The sequence below is a fragment of the Entelurus aequoreus genome, linkage group LG11 (genome assembly GCF_033978785.1).
Source record: "Entelurus aequoreus isolate RoL-2023_Sb linkage group LG11, RoL_Eaeq_v1.1, whole genome shotgun sequence".
Classification (NCBI taxonomy): Eukaryota; Metazoa; Chordata; class Actinopteri; order Syngnathiformes; family Syngnathidae; genus Entelurus; species Entelurus aequoreus.
Genome location: NC_084741.1, coordinates 9,511,832 through 9,534,419, shown reverse-complemented (window position 1 = coordinate 9,534,419; position 22,588 = coordinate 9,511,832). Strand labels below are relative to the sequence as shown.

The following is a 22,588-nucleotide window of genomic DNA, read 5'->3' as shown; positions in this document are numbered from 1 at the left end:
TATTTGCACAAAAAAAAAAAAGTTTATGAGTTTGAACATGAAATATGTTGTCTTTGTAGCATATTCAACTGAATATGGCTTGAAAAGGATTTGCAAATCATTGTATTCCGTTTATATTTACATCTAACACCATTTCACAACTCATATGGAAACGGGGTTTGTAGGTTATAACTTGACATTACTTTATATTAGAAATGGCAACAGCAGAGGATGAATGTCACGTAACAAGAAGATAGAGAAAAAGAAGAAGATTATCGACTAAGGTATCGGCACGGACTACAGTAGCGGATGTGCACAAATTTTCCGGACTTATGCAGATCCCAAATACACATCAGCAGGTACCAGAAGGTAAGAAAAGTTGCTTTTGCATAATATTGTGAAACAAAACAGCAGATAATATGTCTGCTAATGGGTGCCATTTTGCGCTCCTTATACACACACCATCATAATAATACTTATATCACACACCATCATCACACACACCATCATAATAATACTTATATCTCTGAACACGGAAGTCGTAACGTGCCGACAATCCATCAAGCGGTGCGGCTTCAAAGTCGTACTAAAATATTTTGACAGATTTTTGAGTGCCGTGTGCAATGTTCTTTATTTTCAATGGAACATTTCAAGTTGTGGTGTTGTTTACTGGCGTCATATTGCAGTCCGCACGTAGCTCTTTATGTGTGACTGCCATCTACTGGTCACACTTATCATTACACCACGTACCAAATAAAATAACTTTGAGGTCGGTAAGCACAACCAGAATTATTCCACACACCGGGTTCTAAGGCGCACTGTCGAGTTTTGAGAAAATGAAAGATTTTAAGTGCTCCTTATAGTCCGAAAAATACGGTACATTTTGGGGGTGATCCGGATTAGCGTCTGGTTTCAGGAGTACTTTACTTTTGTCTGCGCTCTTCGAGTGCTTTTCTAGTTGTTTTTGTGGAAAACACCTTGCAACTGTCAAGTGTAGAGAGGCCGGACTTGTTTTCCACATTACTAGATGTTCGAAGGAACTTCATCGGTATTTGTGTTGAGCAGTTGCAAGACACAAAGTCTTGAATCCAAAATAGTGGAGCAATGGGTGGTGCCAAAGTGGGGGCGGTGTAGTGCATAGGCAGCAAACATGGCCCTAGGATTTATGGACGCCTCTTTGAAGTCAGCTCATTCCAGCCGTAAGAACATTTTTCTTTAAAGGGAAACTTCGGTTTTTTTCAACCTGGGCCCTGTTTTCATAATTTTTTCTGTATATGTGAGTGCTGGATAAAACATTTTTTGAGGTCGCGCCAGTATTGAGCAGGGCAGGCAGCCTCCAGCCCAGCTAACGCTCGTACACAGGGCAACTGGCTCTCGTCAAAATTCGGCCTATAAACATGCATTTTTTTCACACTGACAGGCTCAGATAGTTACAATGAGTGTCCGACAACATACTAGAAAGGAGAAATTAACGTATGTCTCTACCTTTAGCTGGAGATCGCTGTGTGTTGTGAGCTGTGTCCAAATCTCACCACGCTACAAATCTCGTTCCGAAATCTCGCGATAACTCGCGACAAAACACCGGTGGAAAAACAGTTACCTGACTGAGGTGAAGAGAGATGACTGAAGTGATTTTCTGCCTCCACTATAAAACTAAAATAACAGTCTTCGGTAATCCAACAGAAAATCACTTCAGTCATCTCTCTTCACCTCAGTCAGGTAACTGTTTTTCCACCGGTGTTTTGTCGCGAGTTATCGCGAGATTTCGGAACGAGATTTGTAGCGTGGTGAGATTTGGACACAGCTCACAACACACAGCGATCTCCAGCTAAAGGTAGAGACATACGTTAATTTCTCCTTTCTAGTATGTTGTCGGACACTCATTGTAACTATCTGAGCCTGTCAGTGTGAAAAAAATGCATGTTTATAGGCCGAATTTTGACGAGAGCCAGTTGCCCTGTGTACGAGCGTTAGCTGGGCTGGAGGCTGCCTGCCCTGCTCAATACTGGCGCGACCTCAAAAAATGTTTTATCCAGCACTCACATATACAGAAAAAATTATGAAAACAGGGCCCAGGTTGAAAAAAACCGAAGTTTCCCTTTAAAGCTAGTGAGAACATTTGAGAGTGGTGAAGACCATGACCCCCACAGGTCGCTGACCTCTGCTGATGTTCACCTCAAACGGTCTTTGTCAGGTACAAAACAATCATGACCGTACCTGTTGAAGAATGTCCAGATAGTTCGGTAGTTCTTAGTCTTCTCTGAAGTTCAAGAAAAAGGACAACAAGGACACTCAGGTGCTTTTGTCTTTATCCGGATAGATCAGTGGAACTTTGGTGAGCGTTGTTGGAATCTTGCCACAAAGTATCAAGGACAACATCTCGGATGTTGGTGCAGTGTCTGACAACATCTCGGATGTTGGTGCAGTGTCTGACAACATCTCGGATGTTGGTGCAGTGTCTGACAACATCTCGGATGTTGGTGCAGTGTCTGACAACATCTCGGATGTTGGTGCAGTGTCTGACAACATCTCGGATGTTGGTGCAGTGTCTGACAACATCTCGGATGTTGGTGCAGTGTCTGACAATAATGAGGATGAAGTGTTTGCAATCTTTTTGTCGGGTTCAAACACTGACGACATCTATTAAACAAGACAAGAAGCCAGGAATGAAACAGAGACAGAATTAAATGTGGCTCAATGAGGAGGAACGCGTACACCTGTACCCTTGTACACCTGTACCCTTGTACACTTGTACCCTTGTACACTTGTACCCTTGTACACCTGTACCCTTGTACACTTGTACCCTTGTACACTTGTACCCTTGTACACCTGTACCCTTGTACACTTGTACCCTTGTACACCTGTACCCTTGTACACTTGTACCCTTGTACACTTGTACCCTTGTACACCTGTACCCTTGTACACTTGTACCCTTGTACACTTGTACCCTTGTACACCTGTACCCTTGTACACCTGTACCCTTGTACACCTGTACCCTTGTACACCTGTACCCTTGTACACCTGTACCCTTGTACACCTGTACACTTGTACACCTGTACCCTTGTACACTTGTACCCTTGTACACCTGTACCCTTGTACACCTGTACCCTTGTACACTTGTACCCTTGTACACCTGTACCCTTGTACACCTGTACCCTTGTACACCTGTACCCTTGTACACCTGTACCCTTGTACACTTGTACCCTTGTACACCTGTACCCTTGTACACCTGTACCCTTGTACACTTGTACCCTTGTACACCTGTACCCTTGTACACCTGCACCCTTGTACACCTGTACCCTTGTACACCTGTACCCTTGTACACTTGTACCCTTGTACACCTGTACCCTTGTACACTTGTACCCTTGTACAGTGTCACCACGCTCTGACGAAAGGTTGTACGCCGCCTCTTTTATTTGGACTTTCCCTGACTACATGGCAACTTGAATTGATGAACGTGGACCCCGACTTAAACAAGTTGAAAAACGTATTGGGGTGTTACCTTTTAGTGGTCAATTGTACGGAATATGTACTGTACTGTGCAATCTAGTAATAAAAGTCTCAATCAAACAGCTGTTTCTAAGGGAGGACGGTCGTAAACAGCCATCGCCCTTATTGAAACACAAAGTTGTGTGATAACTTCGATACAATTATTCCCACACTTTTCTCTGCATGTTCCTTCATTTTTCACAGGACATTGACATGAGGCTGTTCTTGACTGTAGTGGTTCTGCTCTGTCTTCCAACTTCTTCCAGGTTGGCAAATTGGAGGCTCACCTGCCCCTGGTTGCTAATCAGGAGGGTTTATCTGCCAGTGTCGCTATTTTTACCACGCTGGTTCATTGTGCCTTCTTGTGCTTTTGCCTTGGCTACCTTATCTCGTCTTGCCTAGCATTGCTCTGCTTTGTTTTTACGTCTCGTTTTTGCTAAACCGTGCTTCCTCATCTTGGAACCTAATAAAAGGACCTTCCACTTGCACGTCGCCTGCCTCTCCTCCGCATCCTGGGTTCACACCAACAGCAACCTTGATGAAAAAATAAAAAAAATAAAGTATAGGTACTAGGGTTGTACGGTATACCAGTTTTAGTATAGTATCGCGGTACTAATGAATCATATTCGGTACTATACTCGGTTTAAAAAGTGTTGGGCAGCGCACACACACAGAGTACTTACAAGCAGACACAGTGTGTAGACAGAAAAGGGAGAATGGCCTAAAAAGTAAAGATAAAGGTGAAGTTATAACACTGAAACGCCCTCAGGAAGAGCTGCTTTAACACATGGCTAGCTAGTTAGCGGCTAACATCCATCCACATTAGTGTTTTAGCTACTTCTAAATCACTAATCCTGGCCTCCATGGCGACGAATAAAGTAAGTTTCTTACAAGTAGCATTATCACTGCAGGACGAGGAATAGCTAAACATGCTTCACTACACACCGTAGGAGGATACAATAGCTCACCGCCGTCACAATGTAAACAAACGCCATAGGTGGATCTACACCTGACATCCACTGTAATGATACCAAGTACAAGAGCATATTTACTCGATACTACTATGATACTATTTAAAAAAAAATCATATTATAGTCATAAACTCTGGAAATACGTGCCTGGACACATAAGAACTTAAATTATGATCCTTGGTATCGGATCGATACCCAAATTTGTGGTATCATCCAAAACTAATGTAAAGTATCAGACAACAGAAGAATAAGTGATTATTACATTTTAACAGAAGTGTAGATAGAACATGTTCAAACAGAAAATAAGCAGATATTAACAGTAAATGAACAAGTGGATTTATAATACATTTTTACAGTTTGTCTTTCATAATGTGTACAAAATAATAGGTGTATAAATGACACAATATGTTACTGCATAGACTAATTAGGAGTCTTTGTTTGTTTACTTACTACTAAAAGACAAGTTGTCTAGTATGTTCAACATTTTATTTAAGGACTAACTTACAATAATAACCTTATGTTTCATGTACACTAAGATTTTTTGTTAAAATAAAGCTAATAATGACATTTTTTTTAGGTCCCTGTGTTTAGAAAAGTATGGAAATACAAAATATTGGTATGGGACAACCCTAATAGGTAATGTTGCTAGTTGGTTGTATCTACTCTCCTCTCCATAGGTTGTCCTTGCGGTTTTATGCTTTTCTCTTTAGCAAAAGTAAGGATTTACCAGGTACTATTTCTAGCACCGTGGTTCCAAACATGCAGAGTTAATACAATACAAGTAATGGGGGGGGGGGGGGGGGACACAGGTCTGGTGGCCATGGATGAAGTGCTGGCTGTCCAGAGTCTGGACCGCTAGCCTGTGCATCAGTTGTGGACATCTCTGTGTTGCTGACCTGTCTCTGCTTGGGATGGTCTCATGCTGGACTGGACTCTCACTATTATGTTAGATCCACTATGGACTGGACTCTCACTATTATGTTAGATCCACTATGGACTGGACTCTCACTATTATGTTAGATCCACTATGGACTGGACTCTCACTATTATGTTAGATCCACTATGGACTGGACTCACACTATTATGTTAGATCCACTATGGACTGGACTCTCACACTATTATGTTAGATCCACTATGGACTGGACTCTCACTATTATGTTAGATCCACTATGGACTGGACTCTCACTATTATGTTAGATCCACTATGGACTGGACTTTCACAATATTATGTCAGACCCACTCGACGTCCATTGCATCCGGTCTCCCCTAGAGGGGGGGGGGGGGGGGGGGGTCACCCACATATGCGGTCCTGTCCAAGGTTTCTCATAGTCATTCACATCGACGTCCCATTGGGGTTGTGAGTTTTTCCTTGCCCTTATGTGGGCTCTGTACCGCGGATGTGGTTGTGGCTTGTGCAGCCCTTTGAGACACTTGTGATTTAGGGCTACAAAAAGAAACATTGATTGATTGATAATGAGAAACTCAGCCAGTTTTCTTGCTCTGGGATAAGACTCGTCCCAGAACTGTATCTACTGGAAGTAAACACCGCAGACCTGGTCCTATTAATGCCGACAACTCCTGCTGAGTTGGTATGGCATCAAATGTTTTTTATAATTGGATAAAACCAGTAGAAACCTGCTCAGTGGTCTAGTGGTTAGAGTGTCCACCCTGAGATGGGTAGGTTGTGAGTTCAAACCCCGGCTGAGTCATACCAAAGACTATAACAATGGGAGCCATTACCTTCCTGCTTGGCACTCAGCATCAACACTTGGAATTGGAAACTTCCTCGAAGAGGACAGCTGTAGTGTTGTATTCATGTCCTATCTACTGTACTGTATTCATGTCATATTTACTGTAGTGCTGTATTCATGTCATATCTACTGTAGTGCTGACCATCATGTCATATTTACTGTAGTGCTGACCATCATGTCATATTTACTGTGCTGTATTCATGTCATATTTACTGTAGTGCTGACCATCATGTCATATTTACTGTGCTGTATTCATGCCATATTTACTGTAGTGCTGACCATCATGTCATATTTACTGTAGTGCTGACCATCATGTCATATTTACTGTAGTGCTGACCATCATGTCATATTTACTGTAGTGCTGACCATCATGTCATATTTACTGTAGTGCTGACCATCATGTCATATTTACTGTGCTGTATTCATGTCCTATCTACTGTACTGTATTCATGTCATATTTACTGTAGTGCTGTATTCATGTCATATCTACTGTAGTGCTGACCATCATGTCATATTTACTGTGCTGTATTCATGTCATATTTACTGTAGTGCTGACCATCATGTCATATTTACTGTGCTGTATTCATGCCATATTTACTGTAGTGCTGACCATCATGTCATATTTACTGTAGTGCTGACCATCATGTCATATTTACTGTAGTGCTGACCATCATGTCATATTTACTGTAGTGCTGACCATCATGTCATATTTACTGTGCTGTATTCATGTCATATTTACTGTAGTGCTGACCATCATGTCATATTTACTGTAGTGCTGACCATCATGTCATATTTACTGTAGTGCTGACCATCATGTCATATCTACTGTAGTGCTGACCATCATGTCATATTTACTGTAGTGCTGACCATCGTGTCATATTTACTGTAGTGCTGACCATCATGTCATATTTACTGTAGTGCTGACCATCATGTCATATTTACTGTAGTGCTGACCATCATGTCATATTTACTGTAGTGCTGACCATCATGTCATATCTACTGTAGTGCTGACCATCATGTCATATTTACTGTAGTGCTGACCATCGTGTCATATTTACTGTAGTGCTGACCATCATGTCATATTTACTGTAGTGCTGACCATCATGTCATATCTACTGTGCTGTATTCATGTCATATTTACTGTGCTTTGACTTTGTGGATTATTTTGCATCTTTCTGCTTATTTCTACCGAGCAAAATGTTGGGGTTCTTTTGTTTTTGTTTTTTTAAATAACTGACAAGAGGAAGAACACATTGATTACATGAAACGTCATGTATGAACAAGCGTGCTTTGACTTTGACTTAGTGGATTATTTTGCATATTTCTGTTTATTTCTACTGTGCAAAATGGCATGTTTTTTGTTTTGTTTTGTTTTTTAAATGACTGACAAGAGGAAGAAACACATTGATTACATGAAACGTCGTGCATGAACAAGCGTGCTTTGACTTTGACTTAGTGGATTATTTTGCATATTTCCACTTATTTCTACTGCGCTAAATGGCGTGTTTTATTTTATTTTAAAAAATTTTTTTTATGTCCGACAAGAGAAAGAAACTTACACATTGATACCTTGATTACATGAAACGTCATGCATGAACAAGCGTGCTTTGACTTTGACTTTGTGGATTATTTTGCATATTTCCACTTATTTCTACTGTGCAAAATGGCGTGTTTTTTGTTTTGTTTTGTTTTTTTAAATGACTGACAAGAGGAAGAAACACATTGATTACATGAAACGTCGTGCATGAACACGCGTGCTTTGACTTTGACTTAGTGGATTATTTTGCATATTTTCACTTATTTCTACTGCGCTAAATGGCGTGTTTTATTTTATTTTTAAAAAAATTTTTCATGTCCGACAAGAGAAAGAAACTTACACATTGATACCTTGATTACATGAAACGTCATGCATGAACAAGCGTGCTTTGACTTTGACTTTGTGGATTATTTTGCATATTTCCACTTATTTCTACTGTGCAAAATGGCGTGTTTTATTTATTTTTTTAAATTTTTTTTAAATGACTGACAAGAGGAAGAAACACATTGATTACATGAAACGTCGTGCATGAACAAGCGTGCTTTGACTTTGACTTAGTGGATTATTTTGCATATTTTCACTTATTTCTACTGCGCTAAATGGCGTGTTTTATTTTATTTTATTTATGTCCGACAAGAGAAAGAAACTTACACATTGATACCTTGATTACATGAAATGTCGTGCATGAACAAGCGTGCTTTGACTTTGACTTTGTGGATTATTTTGCATATTTCCACTTATTTCTACTGTGCAAAATGGCGTGTTTTATTTTTTTAAAATTTTTGTAATGACCGACAAGAGAAAGAAACCTACACATTGATACATTGATTACATGAAACGTCGTGCATGAACAAACATGCTGTGACTCTGACTTTGTGGATTATTTTGCATATTTCTGTTTATTTCTACTGTGCAAAATGTTGGGGTTTTTTTTGTTTGTTTTTTAAATAACTCATAAGAGGAAGAAACACATTGATTACATGAAACGTCGTGCATGAACAAGCGTGCTTTGACTTTGACTTTGGTGGATTATTTTGCATATTTCCACTTATTTCTACTGTGCAAAATGGCGTGGTTTATTCATTTTTTTTTTTTTTTTTAAATGACTGACAAGAGGAAGAAACACATTGATTACATGACACGTCGTGCATGAACAAGCGTGCTTTGACTTTGATTTAGTGGATAATTTTGCATATTTCCACTTATTTCTACTGCGCTAAATGGCGTGTTTTATTTGTTTTATTTTGTATTTTTTATGACTGACAAGAGAAAGAAATTTACACATTGATACCTTGATTACATGAAACGTCGTGCATGAACAAGCGTGCTTTGACTTTGACTTTGTGGATTATTTTGCATATTTCCACTTATTTCTACTGTGCAAAATGGCGTGTTTTATTCATTTATTTTTTATTTTTTTAAATGACTGACAAGAGGAAGAAACACATTGATTACATGAAACGTCGTGCATGAACACGCGTGCTTTGACTTTGACTTAGTGGATTATTTTGCATATTTTCACTTATTTCTACTGCGCTAAATGGCATGTTTTATTTTATTTTTAAAAAAAATTTTCATGTCCGACAAGAGAAAGAAACTTACACATTGATACCTTGATTACATGAAATGTCATGCATGAACAAGCGTGCCTTGACTTTGACTTTGTGGATTATTTTGCATATTTCCACTTATTTCTACTGTGCAAAATGGCGTGTTTTATTTATTTATTTTTTTTTTTTTTTAAATGACTGACAAGAGGAAGAAACACATTGATTACATGAAACGTCGTGCATGAACAAGCGTGCTTTGACTTTGACTTAGTGGATTATTTTGCATATTTTCACTTATTTCTACTGCGCTAAATGGCGTGTTTTATTTTATTTTTTTTATGTCCGACAAGAGAAAGAAACTTACACATTGATACCTTGATTACATGAAATGTCGTGCATGAACAAGCGTGCTTTGACTTTGACTTTGTGGATTATTTTGCATATTTCCACTTATTTCTACTGTGCAAAATGGCGTGTTTTATTTTTTTTAAATTTTTGTAATGACTGACAAGAGAAAGAAACCTACACATTGATACATTGATTACATGAAACGTCGTGCATGAACAAACATGCTGTGACTCTGACTTTGTGGATTATTTTGCATATTTCTGTTTATTTCTACTGTGCAAAATGTTGGGGTTTTTTTTGTTTGTTTTTTAAATAACTCATAAGAGGAAGAAACACATTGATTACATGAAACGTCGTGCATGAACAAGCGTGCTTTGACTTTGACTTTGGTGGATTATTTTGCATATTTCCACTTATTTCTACTGTGCAAAATGGCGTGGTTTATTCATTTTTTTTTTTTTTTTTTAATGACTGACAAGAGGAAGAAACACATTGATTACATGAAACGTCGTGCATGAACAAGCGTGCTTTGACTTTGATTTAGTGGATTATTTTGCATATTTCCACTTATTTCTACTGCGCTAAATGGCGTGTTTTATTTGATTTATTTTGTATTTTTTATGACTGACAAGAGAAAGAAATTTACACATTGATACCTTGATTACATGAAACGTCGTGCATGAACAAGCGTGCTTTGACTTTGACTTTGTGGATTATTTTGCATATTTCCACTTATTTCTACTGTGCAAAATGGCGTGTTTTATTCATTTTTTTTTTTTTTTTTAAATGACTGAAAAGAGGAAGAAACACATTGATTACATGAAACGTCATGCATGAACAAGCGTGCTTTGACTTTGATTTAGTGGATTATTTTGCATATTTCCACTTATTTCTACTGCGCTAAATAGCGTGTTTTATTTTATTTATTTTATATTTTTTACGACTGACAAGAGAAATAAATTTACACATTGATACCTTGATTACATGAAACGTCGTGCATGAACAAGCGTGCTTTGACTTTGACTTTGTGGATTATTTTGCATATTTCCACTTATTTCTACTGTGCAAAATGGCGTGTTTTTTTTTTTTTTTTTAAATGACTGACAAGAGGAAGAAACACATTGATTACACGAAACGTTATGCATGAACAAGCGTACTTTGACTTTGACTTTGTGGATTATTTTGCATATTTCCACTTATTTCTACTGTGCAAAATGGCGTGTTTTTAAAAAAAAATTTTTTTGTAATGACTGACAAGAGAAAGAAACTCACACATTGATACATTGATTACATGAAACGTCGTGCATGAACAAACATGCTGTGACTTTGACTTTGTGGATTATTTTGCATATTTCTGTTTATTTCTACTGTGCAAGATGTGGGGTTTTTTGTTTGTTTGTTTTTTAAATAACTGATAAGAGGAAGAAACACATTTATTACATGAAACGTCGTGCATGAACAAGCGTGCTTTGACTTTGACTTTGTGGATTATTTTGCATATTTCCACTTATTTCTACTGTGCAAAATGGCGTCTTTTTTTTTTTTGTTTTGTTTTTTTAAATGACTGACAAGAGGAAGAAACACATTGATTACATGAAACGTCGTGCATGAACACGCGTGCTTTGACTTTGTGGATTATTTTGCATATTTCCGGTTATTATTAGTAACCGGCAGGAAGAGTGATTGCATTGGCAATGTGACATGTTCAGGTGGGCTGCCTGTGAGTGTGTGTGTGTGTGAGTGTGTGTGCGTGTGTGTGCGTGTGTGTGTGTGTGTGTGTGTGTGTGTGAGTGTGTGTGTGTGTGTGTGTGTGTGTGTGTGTGAGTGTGTGTGTGTGTGTGTGTGTGTGTGGATGTTCTTCCTGCATTGTCCCCCGCCCGCCATCCTTCATCCTTCCAACTGCTGTTTTTGCTATCAAGCCCCATGGTGGACGATGTAACGGTTGGTGTGTCAACGTTACTAACTCGCGTGTGTTGTTAAAAGTGCTCATATATTCCGCTCCTACAGAAAATACTCGGCCTTTAGTTGTGATGATCTGGAAGTTGAACTCAGGGATGTTTCAGTTTTACAGCACATTCACACACAAAAGTGTAGGTTTAACAGCCTGCGTTGTTAAAAGTGACACGTTTATTTGTCTTCGGCCATCCCTGAGTAGGAATCCCAGCTTTGTGGTGATGTGTTGACGTGTCGGCTTTCTGCTTGTTTTTCATGGCACGGCACGTTTGCACATCACCATCCCGTATAAAGTGTGCCAAGGCCAAGTACCTAGCTGGGAAATGAGATTTTTAAAAAAAGAAGAGGTTTATGACGGTGTAAGGACAGTATTTACACGTTGCCACGGAGATGCGCCTACCAAAGAGGTGGGCGGAAGAAAAAACGGAAATGACTTTGAAGGTAGTCATCTGTCGGCTGCGCGTTTTGGCAGGTGACTTTTGGGCTTTGCGGAGCCAACAATTACTTTCTTTCGCTGCTTATGAACTCTTTGTCTAGGATTGACTGGAAACAGGAGAGCGACTGCAGTGAGGCCTCTTGAGTTGAGCTTGTAGTACAAAACACAAAAGCAGTGAAGTTGTCACCTTGTGCAAATGCTCAATAAAAACACAATACAACAAATCCTTTTCAACTTCTATTCAATGGAATAGACTGCAAAGATAAGATATTTCATGTTCACACTGAGAAGCCTCATTTTTTTTTCAAATAATAATTAACTTAGAATTTAATGGCAGCAACACATTGCAAAAAAAGTTGTCACAGGGGCATTTTTACCACTGTGTTACATGGCCTTTCCTTTGAACAACACTCAGTTTTGGTTTGGGAAGTGAGGAGACACATTTTTGAAGTGGAATTCTTTCCCATTCTTGCTTGATGTACAGCTTAAGTTGTTCAACAGTCCGGGGGTCTCCCTTCTCACATTGCAGGTGCCACACATTTTCAATGTCTGGACTACAGGCAGGCCAGTCTAGTACCCGCACTCTTTTACTATGAAGCCACGTTGATGTAACACGTGGCTTGGCATCGTCTTGCTGAAATAAGCAGGGGCGTCCATGATAACGTTGCTTGGATGGCAACATATGTTGCTCCAAAAGCTGTATGTACCTTTCAGCATTAATGGTGCCTTCACAGATGTGTAAGTTACCCATGTCTTGGGCACTAATACACCCCCATACCATCACACATGCTGCCTTTTACACTTTGCGCCTACAACAATCCGGATGGTTCTTTTCCTCTTTGGTCCGGAGGACACGACGTCCACAGTTTCCAAAAACAATTTGAAATGTGGACTCGTCAGACCACAGAACACTTTTCCACTTTGTATCAGTCCATCTTAGATGAGCTCAGGGCCAGCGAAGCCGACGGCGTTTCTGGGTGTTGTTGATAAACACTTTTTGCCTTGCATAGGAGAGTTTTAACTTGCACTTACAGATGTAGCGACCAACTGTAGTTACTGACAGTGGGTTTCTGAAGTGTTCCATGTGGTGATATCCTTTACACACTGATGTGGCTTGTTGATGCAGTACAGCCTGAGGGATGGAAGGTCACAGGCTTAGCTGCTTACCTGCAGTGATTTCTCCACATTCTCTCAACCCTTTGATGATATTACGGAGCGTAGATGGTGAAATCCCTCAATTCCTTGCAATAGCTGCTTGAGAAAGGTTGTTCTTAAACTGTTCAACAATTTGCTCAGGCATTTGTTGACAAAGTGGTGACCCTCGCCCCATCCTTGTTTGTGAATGACTGAGCATTTCATGGAATCTACTTTTATAGCCAATCATGGCACCCACCTGTTCCCAATTAGCCTGCACACCTGTGGGATGTTCCAAATAAGTGTTTGATGAGCATTCCTCAACTTTATCAGTATTTATTGCCACCTTTCCCAACTTCTTTGTCACGTGTTGCTGCCATCAAATTGTAAAGTTAATGATTATTTGCAACAAAAAAAAAAGTTTATGAGTTTGAACATGAAATATGTTGTCTTTGTAGCATATTCAACTGAATATGGCTTGAAAAGGATTTGCAAATCATTGTATTCCGTTTATATTTACATCTAACACCATTTCCCAACTCATATGGAAACGGGGTTTGTAATTAGGAGTCTTTGTTTGTTTACTTACTACTAAAACAAAACATATGTTTAATTTAACCTAAGATTTTTGGTTAAAATAAAGCTAATAATGCCAATTTTTGTGGTCCCCCTTATTTAGAAAAGTATTAAAACGTATCGAAATACATTTTGATAATGGATTAATAATACTTTTTCTAAATAATTTGGACTTCATTTTTAAGTTATTATTATTAAGTGATTATTACATTTGAACAGAAGTGTAGATAGAACATGTTGAAACAGAAAATAAGCAGATATTAACAGTAAATGAACAAGTAGATTAATAATCATTTTTTACAGCTTGTCCCTCATAATGTGTATAAAATAATAGGTGTATAAATGACACAATATGTTACTGCATACGTCAGCAGACTAATTAGGAGTCTTTGTTTGTTTACTTACTACTAAAAGAAAACACCCTAAGATTTTTGGTTAAAATAAAGCCAATACTGCCAATTTTTGTGGTCCCCTTTATTTAGAAAAGTATTAAAATGTATCTAAATACATTTTGATAATGGATTAATAATACATTTTCTACCACTTGTCCTTAATGATTTGGACTCCATTTTTAAGTTATTATTATTAAGTGTTTATTACATTTGAACAGAAGTGTAGTAGATAGAACATGTTAAAATGTAAATGAACAAGTAGATGAATAATCCACTTTTACAGCTTGTCCCTCATAATGTGTAGAAAATAATAGGTGTATAAATGACACAATATGTTACTGCATAGACTAATTAGGAGTCTTTGTTTGTTTACTTACTACTAAAAGACAAGTTGTCTAGTATGTTCAACATTTTATTTAAGGACTAAATTGTTCTTTCATTGCAATAATAAACATATGTTAAGGTTTTTTGTTCAAATAAAGCCAATAATGCACTTTTTTGTGGTTCCCTTTATTTCGAAAAGTATCGAAATATAGTTTGGTACCGGTACCGGTACCAAAATATTGGTATCGCGACAACCCCAGACCCATGTGACAAGTATATAAAAAAGGGTGCCTTCCTACGGGGAGTTGTATTAAACATGTAGTGACAAGCTTGCTGCTGTGTTCTTGTGGCACAAGTTAACTCGGAGGTAACGTGGTTCATGTTTGTGTGCTGCAGCAAATGTGTCACAGGTGGTTGAGGACCACTGCTGTAAAGGTCCCACAAATGTGGCTTTAAGAAGAGAAAATGAGCCGTCCTACGCAGGCATTGACCTCCAGGGTCTGCAGGCATTGACCTCCAGGGTCTGCAGGCATTGACCTCCAGGGTCTGCAGGCATTGACCTCCAGGGTCTGCAGGCATTGACCTCCAGGGTCTGCAGGCATTGACCTCCAGGGTCTGCAGGCATTGACCTCCAGGGTCTGCAGGCATTGACCTCCAGGGTCTGCAGGCATTGACCTCCAGGGTCTGCAGCCACGAGCCGCAAGTCTGGAGGAGTTATAGATAATTGCAGTGTGGCACCCCGTTAGACGGCTGAGTGAAACCTTGGCCCCGCCCCTTCATGCGCTGACCTCATTGTGCCGACTCAGCAGCAGTCGAGCGACCACCTGCAAGAATGACAGGAATGCCTGGCGTCTGACAGCTGGCCTTGACACTGATGCCATACATGATGGTGTTGTTGCAGATCTCTCAGATTAGCACGGTGAATTTCTTTAGTTTTTTCCAGGAAACAGCACATTTCCTAGTAGGAAGTATTGGACATAGTACAGTGGTCTGTTCCAGGGTTTATTAGTCATCATAAAACCTGTATGAACTGTACGTGCAATATGTTATTGTCAGGATCTGTGCTCTGGATCATGTTTTTGTTAGTTTTGGACTCTTTTACTTCCTGTTAGTGACACTTCTGAGTTTGGTTTGGTTGCCATGGCAGCTTATTGTTTTCACCTGCCTCTGGTGTTCGGGACGCTCACCTGTGTCTAATCAGAGGCACTATTTAGAGGCCTACTGAAATGAAATGTTCTTATTTAAACGGGGATAGCAGGTCCATTCTATGTGTCATACTTGATCATATTTTTGCTGAAAGGATTTAGTAGAGAACATCGACGATAAAGTTGGCAACTTTTGCTCGCTGATAAAAAAGCCTTGCCTGTAGCGGAAGTAGCGTGACGTCACATGTTGAAAGTAGCGTGACGTCACAGGTTGAAAGTAGCGTGACGTCACATGTTGAAAGTAGCGTGACGTCACATGTTGAAAGTAGCGTGACGTCACATGTTGAAAGTAGCGTGACGTCACAGGTTGAAAGTAGCGTGACGTCACAGGTTGAAAGTAGCGTGACGTCACAGGTTGAAAGTAGCGTGACGTCACAGGTTGAAAGTAGCGTGACGTCACAGGTTGAAAGTAGCGTGACGTCACAGGTTGAAAGTAGCGTGACGTCACAGGTTGAAAGTAGCGTGACGTCACAGGTTGAAAGTAGCGTGACGTCACAGGTTGAAAGTAGCGTGACGTCACATGTTGAAAGTAGCGTGACGTCACAGGTTGAAAGTAGCGTGACGTCACAGGTTGGAAGTAGCGTGACGTCACAGGTTGAAAGTAGCGTGACGTCACAGGTTGAAAGTAGCGTGACGTCACAGGTTGAAAGTAGCGTGACGTCACAGGTTGAAAGTAGCGTGACGTCACATGTTGAAAGTAGCGTGACGTCACATGTTGAAAGTAGCGTGACGTCACAGGTTGAAAGTAGCGTGACGTCACAGGTTGAAAGTAGCGTGACGTCACATGTTGAAAGTAGCGTGACGTCACATGTTGAAAGTAGCGTGACGTCACAGGTTGAAAGTAGCGTGACGTCACAGGTTGAAAGTAGCGTGACGTCACAGGTTGAAAGTAGCGTGACATCACAGGTTGAAAGTAGCGTGACGTCACAGGTTGAAAGTAGCGTGACGTCACAGGTTGAAAGTAGCGTGACATCACAGGTTGAAAGTAGCGTGACGTCACAGGTTGAAAGTAGCGTGACGTCACAGGTTGGAAGTAGCGTGACGTCACAGGTTGAAAGTAGCGTGACGTCACAGGTTGAAAGTAGCGTGACGTCACAGGTTGGAAGTAGCGTGACGTCACAGGTTGAAAGTAGCGTGACGTCACAGGTTGAAAGTAGCGTGACGTCACAGGTTGAAAGTAGCGTGACGTCACAGGTTGAAAGTAGCGTGACGTCACATGTTGAAAGTAGCGTGACGTCACATGTTGAAAGTAGCGTGACGTCACAGGTTGAAAGTAGCGTGACATCACAGGTTGAAAGTAGCGTGACGTCACAGGTTGAAAGTAGCGTGACGTCACAGGTTGAAAGTAGCGTGACGTCACAGGTTGAAAGTAGCGTGACGTCACAGGTTGAAAGTAGCGTGACGTCACAGGTTGAAAGTAGCGTGACGTCACAGGTTGAAAGTAGCGTGACGTCACAGGTTGAAAGTAGCGTGACGTCACAGGTTGAAAGTAGCGTGACGTCACAGGTTGAAAGTAGCGTGACGTCACAGGTTGAAAGTAGCGTGACGTCACAGGTTGAAAGTAGCGTGACGTCACAGGTTGAAAGTAGCGTGACGTCACAGGTTGAAAGTAGCGTGACGTCACAGGTTGGAAGTAGCGTGACGTCACATGTTGAAAGTAGCGTGACGTCACAGGTTGAAAGTAGCGTGACGTCACAGGTTGAAAGTAGCGTGACGTCACAGGTTGAAAGTAGCGTGACGTCACATGTTGAAAGTAGCGTGACGTCACATGTTGAAAGTAGCGTGACGTCACAGGTTGAAAGTAGCGTGACATCACAGGTTGAAAGTAGCGTGACGTCACAGGTTGAAAGTAGCGTGACGTCACAGGTTGGAAGTAGCGTGACGTCACAGGTTGAAAGTAGCGTGACGTCACAGGTTGAAAGTAGCGTGACGTCACAGGTTGAAAGTAGCGTGACGTCACAGGTTGAAAGTAGCGTGACGTCACATGTTGAAAGTAGCGTGACGTCACAGGTTGAAAGTAGCGTGACGTCACAGGTTGAAAGTAGCGTGACGTCACAGGTTGAAAGTAGCGTGACGTCACATGTTGAAAGTAGCGTGACGTCACAGGTTGAAAGTAGCGTGACGTCACATGTTGAAAGTAGCGTGACGTCACAGGTTGAAAGTAGCGTGACGTCACATGTTGAAAGTAGCGTGACGTCACAGGTTGAAAGTAGCGTGACGTCACAGGTTGAAAGTAGCGTGACGTCGCAGGTTGAAAGTAGCGTGACGTCACAGGTTGAAAGTAGCGTGACGTCACAGGTTGAAAGTAGCGTGACGTCACATGTTGAAAGTAGCGTGACGTCACAGGTTGAAAGTAGCGTGACATCACAGGTTGAAAGTAGCGTGACGTCGCAGGTTGAAAGTAGCGTGACGTCACAGGTTGAAAGTAGCGTGACGTCGCAGGTTGAAAGTAGCGTGACGTCACAGGTTGAAAGTAGCGTGACGTCACAGGTTGAAAGTAGCGTGACGTCACATGTTGAAAGTAGCGTGACGTCACAGGTTGAAAGTAGCGTGACGTCACATGTTGAAAGTAGCGTGACATCACAGGTTGAAAGTAGCGTGACGTCACAGGTTGAAAGTAGCGTGACGTCACAGGTTGAAAGTAGCGTGACGTCACATGTTGAAAGTAGCGTGACGTCACAGGTTGAAAGTAGCGTGACGTCACAGGTTGAAAGTAGCGTGACGTCACAGGTTGAAAGTAGCGTGACGTCACAGGTTGAAAGTAGCGTGACGTCACATGTTGAAAGTAGCGTGACGTCACAGGTTGAAAGTAGCGTGACGTCACAGGTTGAAAGTAGCGTGACGTCACAGGTTGAAAGTAGCGTGACGTCACAGGTTGAAAGTAGCGTGACGTCACATGTTGAAAGTAGCGTGACGTCACAGGTTGAAAGTAGCGTGACGTCACATGTTGAAAGTAGCGTGACGTCACAGGTTGAAAGTAGCGTGACGTCACAGGTTGAAAGTAGCGTGACGTCACAGGTTGAAAGTAGCGTGACGTCACAGGTTGAAAGTAGCGTGACGTCACAGGTTGAAAGTAGCGTGACGTCACAGGTTGAAAGTAGCGTGACGTCACATGTTGAAAGTAGCGTGACGTCACAGGTTGAAAGTAGCGTGACATCACAGGTTGAAAGTAGCGTGACGTCGCAGGTTGAAAGTAGCGTGACGTCACAGGTTGAAAGTAGCGTGACGTCGCAGGTTGAAAGTAGCGTGACGTCACAGGTTGAAAGTAGCGTGACGTCACAGGTTGAAAGTAGCGTGACGTCACATGTTGAAAGTAGCGTGACGTCACAGGTTGAAAGTAGCGTGACGTCACATGTTGAAAGTAGCGTGACATCACAGGTTGAAAGTAGCGTGACGTCACAGGTTGAAAGTAGCGTGACGTCACAGGTTGAAAGTAGCGTGACGTCACATGTTGAAAGTAGCGTGACGTCACAGGTTGAAAGTAGCGTGACGTCACAGGTTGAAAGTAGCGTGACGTCACAGGTTGAAAGTAGCGTGACGTCACAGGTTGAAAGTAGCGTGACGTCACATGTTGAAAGTAGCGTGACGTCACAGGTTGAAAGTAGCGTGACGTCACATGTTGAAAGTAGCGTGACGTCACAGGTTGAAAGTAGCGTGACGTCACATGTTGAAAGTAGCGTGACGTCACAGGTTGAAAGTAGCGTGACGTCACAGGTTGAAAGTAGCGTGACGTCACAGGTTGAAAGTAGCGTGACGTCACAGGTTGTGGAGCTCCTCACATCTGCACATTGTTTACACCAGCAGCGAGAGCGATTCGGACCGAGAAAGCGACGATTACCCCATTAATTTGAGCCAGTTAAGTCTAAGTCAGTCTAAGTCTAAGACTAAGTCTAAGTCTAATTGCGCACACAGTCTTAGTAGATCACCTGCAAGATTAGACCCCAAGTATTGTTTGAATGTTTTCTTTGAACCAGAGTACTGAACTGAGCGCAGACCAAGTTTATTGCTGAATGAACTATAATAAAATATTTTAAAGACCTTTGAAAAGCAGGCAACAAAACAAAGTAAAAGCTTTTACAGTATTTTATATTTCAAGTTCTTGACCATAAGTGTTAGCAACCCCATTATTGACCCTCTCACACACCAGTTAGCAGGCTGTCACCAAATGTACGTCTTACCTATTCCCCAGTCCTCTCACTGTCATCTAAACCTATACCAGAAGTTGAAGGAGGGGGAAAAAAATCCCACCTTGCATTGTCCAGGAAGTGACTCTCCACAACTGGAAGTGACTCTCCACAACAGGAAGTGACTCTCCACAACAGGAAGTGACTCTCCACAACAGGAAGTGACTCTCCACAACTGGAAGTGACTCTCCACAACAGGAAGTGACTCTCCACAACAGGAAGTGACTCTCCACAACAGGAAGTGACTCTCCACAACTGGAAGTGACTCTCCACAACAGGAAGTGACTCTCCACAACAGGAAGTGACTCTCCACAACAGGAAGTGACTCTCCACAACAGGAAGTGACTCTCCACAACTGGAAGGCACACAAGAGTCCGCTGCTTACTTTCTCCAATGCAAAGCAGATGTGAGGCCCTAACTAACGCATGGCAGCGTTTTTTTGTTTTTTTCCAGATGTAGGCCAAAAATGTCGTATGTCGCTATCCGCACACAACGGTACAAAAATAAACTCCTTCCACAGATCCCAAATTCCTCCATGGTGGTTTAACAAGAACTATATAGTTTAGACATTGTGCTAACACGTCATCAAGGACATGGCAGACTTATATTTCATGTACAAAAGCAGTGAAGTTGTCACGTTGTGTAATTCGTGAATAAAAACACAATACAACAAATCCTTTTCAACTTCTATTCAATTGAATAGACTGCAAAGACAACATATTTCATGTTTGAACTGAAAAACTAGTATTTTTTTTTGCAAATAATCATTAACTTAGAATTTAATGGCAGCAACACATTGCAAAAAAGTTGTCACAGGGGCATGTTCACCACTGTGTTACATGGCCTTTCCTTTGAACAACACTCAGTTTTGGTTTGGGAAGTGAGGAGACACATTTTTGAAGTGGAATTCTTTCCCATTCTTGCTTGATGTACAGCTTAAGTTGTTCAACAGTCCGGGGGTCTCCCTTCTGCTATTGCAGGCTTCATAATGCCAAACACATGTTCAATGGGAGACATGTCTGCACTACACGCAGGCCAGTCTAGTACCCGCACTCTTTTACTATGAAGCTACGCTGTTGGAACACGTGGCTTGGCATTGTCTTGCTGAAATAAGCAGGGGCGTCCATGATAATGTTGCTTGGATGGCAACATATGTTGCTCCAAAAGCTGTATGTACCTTTCAGCATTAATGGTGCCTTCACAGATGTGTAAGTTACCCATGTCTTGGCCACTAATACACCCCCATACCATCACACATGCTGCCTTTTACACTTTGCACCTATTACAGTCCGGATGGTTCTTTTCCTCTTTGGTCCGGAGGACACGACGTCCACAGTTTCCAAAAACTATTTGAAATGTGGACTCGTCAGACCACAGAACACTTTTCCACTTTGTATCAGGCCATCATAGATGAGCTCGGGCCCAGCGAAGCCGGCGGCGTTTCTGGGTGTTGTTGATAAATGGCTTTGACTTTGCATAGTAGAGTTTTAACTTGCACTTACAGATGTAGCGACCAACTGTAGTTACTGACAGTGGTTTTCTCAAGTGTTCCTGAGCCCATGTGGTGATATCCATTACACACTGATGTGGTTTTTTGATGCAGGGATCGGAGATCGCGGGCATTGCCGCTTATGTGCAGTGATTTCTCCAGATTCCCTGAACCTTTTGATGATATTACAGACCATAGATGGTGAAATCCCTAAATTCCTTGCAATAGCTGCTTGAGAAAGGTTTTTCTTAAACTGTTCAACAATTTGCTCAGGCATTTGTTGACAAAGTGGTGACCCTCGCCCCATCCTTGTTTGTGAATGACTGAGCATTTCATGGAATCTACTTTTATACCCAATCATGGCACCCACCTGTTCCCAATTAGCCTGTTCACCTGTGGGATGTTCCAAATAAGTGTTTGATGAGCATTCCTCAACTTTATCAGTCTTTGTGTGCCAGCTTTTTTAAAACATGTTGCAGGCATCAAATTCCAAATGAAGAAAATAACAATGTTTACCAGTACGAACATTAAGTATCTTGTCTCCTCTTTTTATTTACGATTTACACAAAGTGCCAATTTCACTGGTTTGTGGTTTTGTACGACTGAATTAGTGCAGACTTTTGCTGTCCTTTTCAAACAGACACTTGTTCTGTTAGCCTAATATTAGCTTACTTTGTTAGAACAAACTACAAAGAAGGGGTGTTTTCCCATCTGCTGGCGGTTATTGACGTCTGTTGTGTTTACGACGTTTGGCCCTCATTTGATCTCTCTGTCATCTCCCACTCCCACGGTAGGCGATATTTAAACGCTCAGCGACAATAACGGGTTTTGTGTTTTAGCGTCTGGTCCTAAAGCTAGTCCAGCCCCACAGGCGAGAAACCTTGACGCCCAACAACAACCAGGTCATTGATTCTGTCAAGAGTAATAGGCTCTATTTCTGTTATGTACTCACAATAATGCTACAAGTTAACTTTGTAGAAAGATTTATTTAGCATTACGGCCATCATAGTCAGACGTACTGTGCTTCAACATACGAGTATTATTATGGTGTGTGTATAAGGCCCACAAAATGGCACCTGTTAGCAGACATTATCTTCCATTTTGTTTCGCAATTTATGCAAAACCAACTTTTCTTACCTTCTGGTACCTGCTGATGTGTATTTGGGATCTGCATAACTCCCGAAAATGTGCGCGTGTCTGCCATTGTAGTTCCCGCCGTAGTTAATAAGTTCCTTGTTTTTCTCCTTCTTCTTGTTGTGTGGAATTCATC

At 41.2% G+C, this 22,588-nt stretch overlaps 1 protein-coding gene across 1 annotated transcript in view; it reads left to right on the top strand.

Annotated features, from left to right (window-relative positions):
- The window catches only part of fhl3a (four and a half LIM domains 3a), a 106,881-nt gene that overhangs the window by 41,972 nt on the left and 42,321 nt on the right, over positions 1-22,588 (top strand). The gene's annotated exons all lie outside the window — the stretch shown is intronic.